Source organism: Pipistrellus kuhlii, unplaced genomic scaffold, assembly GCF_014108245.1.
Source record: "Pipistrellus kuhlii isolate mPipKuh1 unplaced genomic scaffold, mPipKuh1.p scaffold_m20_p_5, whole genome shotgun sequence".
Taxonomy (NCBI): domain Eukaryota; kingdom Metazoa; phylum Chordata; class Mammalia; order Chiroptera; family Vespertilionidae; genus Pipistrellus; species Pipistrellus kuhlii.
In genome coordinates, this window is record NW_023425551.1 from 290,001 (window position 1) to 292,500 (window position 2,500).

The window sequence follows — 2,500 nt, forward strand, 5'->3', positions numbered from 1 at the left end:
AAGGAAGTTTAGTGACCCAGAGGCCATGGCATGGGCTCATAAATGGTAGAGCCCATAGTGATGGAGCCATAGCGATGGGGCCCATAGCGATGGAGCCATAGCGATGGGGCCCATAGCGATGGGGCCCATAGTGATGGGGCCCATAGTGATGGGGCCCATAGCAATGGAGCCATAGCGATGGAGCCCATAGCGATGGGGCCTAGAGTGATGGAGCCATAGTGATGGAGCCCACAGTGATGGAGCCCACAGTGATGGGGCCCATAGCAATGGAGCCCATAGCGGTGGGGCCCATAGCGATGGAGCCATAGCGATGGGGCCCATAGTGATGGAGCCATAGCGATGGGGCCTATAGTGATGGAGCCATAGCGATAGAGCCATAGCGATGGAGCCCATAGCGATGGGGCCCATAGTGATGGGGCCCATAGTGATGGAGCCCATAGCGATGGGGCCCATAGTGATGGAGCCCATAGCGATGGAGCCATAGCGATGGAGCCCATAGCGATGGGGCCCATAGCAATGGGGCCTATAGTGATGGGGCCCATAGTGATGGAGCCCACAGTGATGGGGCCCATAGTGATGGAGCCCATAGCGATGGAGCCATAGCGATGGGGCCTATAGTGATGGAGCCATAGTGATGGAGCCCACAGTGATGGAGCCCACAGTGATGGGGCCCATAGCAATGGAGCCCATAGCGGTGGGGCCCATAGCGATGGAGCCATAGTGATGGGGCCCATAGTGTTGGAGCCATAGTGATGGGGCCCATAGTGATGGAGCCATAGCGATGGGGCCTATAGTGATGGAGCCATAGCGATGGAGCCATAGCAATGGAGCCCATAGCGGTGGGGCCCATAGCGATGGAGCCATAGTGATGGGGCCCATAGTGATGGAGCCCACAGTGATGGGGCCCATAGTGATGGAGCCCATAGCAATGGAGCCCATAGTGATGGGGCCCATAGCGATGGGGCCCATAGTGATGGAGCCATAGCAATGGAGCCCATAGTGATGGGGCCCATAGTGGTAGAGCCCACTCATAGACCCACAAGTGGTAAAATCTTTTTCTCCCATCAGGATCTCATGGGTTCCTGGTGAACTCCAGTCACGGCCTGGAATGTATGCCTAATCTTGAAGGGCCTCTGCTCTCTCACCCTGGATGCGGAGCCTCCGTTATGGGAGAAAGCCACAGAGAGGCCCCCAGAGCTCCGCCTGACCCCTGGTGTGAGAGTCAGAACACGAGGGGCTGGGCCACGCCCACGAGAGGTTGGCCGCAGGTGAGGCCGGTCAGGCCATCCCACCGGACCAGGCTGAGGACAGCAGGCCCCACCGCAGACCACAGCGCTCTGCACAGCGTCTGACTCACCCTGGAACAGAGCCGCCCCGCATGCTGGAAATTCCGACTTGCAGATTTGACTGGAGTGATGAGCGCTTCTTTATCCCATCCGTTTGATTGACAGGGTCTCAGAGCAGGGCCGGCCCCGCCCTCTGCCCTCCAGTCTGGCAAGAGACTTCAGATCTCACTGGTCAGATAAAAGTCCGAGATAAAACCCTGAGAACAGAACTCTCCCAGGCTGATCCAATCCCGTGGCCTCGGGGAGTCTTCTCCAGCTGCTGGTGCCCTGCCGTCTGGGATTGCTTTGTCTCTCCCAAGTCACGACCTTCACTTTCCGTGCACTTTTCTTCAAAAACAAATCTTTCAGACACAGCATTTTCTCCCCGGTGCTTCTCCTCCAACTGGACAGGCCACCTGTGGGGCAGGAGCCAGCCGGCACAGCAGGGGGTGGGGGGGCAAGCTAAGGGAAAGCTAAGGGAGCAGACAGACTCTGTGATCGACCCTGGGAAAGGTCCCAACTAGAGCGGGCTGCAGATTAGACCCGCTGTGAGAGCCCCAAGGTGTCCCCACCCCCACCCCACCCGTATTTGGAATCTTCCAGAAAAGAGCCTCTTCCCGGCTTTGCAGAGCGATGAGGAGAATGGGAAGCGACCCCATAAGAGGCCAGCTGTCCCCCATCGAAGACCGCTCTGCGCCCAGGGGCGGTGGGTGGCCGTGGCGGGCTCCTTCCAGACACAGGTGTAGCCAATGCCCGTCTCCTTGGCCCCGGGTCAGCACCCCGTCGGCTGCGCAGACACTGGCCCGCAGATTCCTTCTCTGGATGGTAATCACGGGTCCTCGCGTGTCCAAACACCGTGAACACACCGCCGCCCTGGGACGGGGAGTCCGTCCGTTCCTCCGTGTGTTCCTAGCGTCACCCGTTGGGCTGCACCTCGGCCGGCAGCGGGCTGGCCCGCCATGAAGCCGCGCTCTCTACGTCATCCTTCGGAGGGTCCACCAGCTGGCGCCCAGAGGCTCCAACGAAGACATGAAGGATCAGAACTGTGTTCCTGAAGGACCTGGCCCCCCGGCCTACAGAGCCCCCCCCAGGCTCCCTGCCCAGACGTGGGCCGCCAGCGCTCCTGCGAAGAGGAGGCCCCGTGAGTGCGGGGCCACACGTTGTCCTTTCCGCCC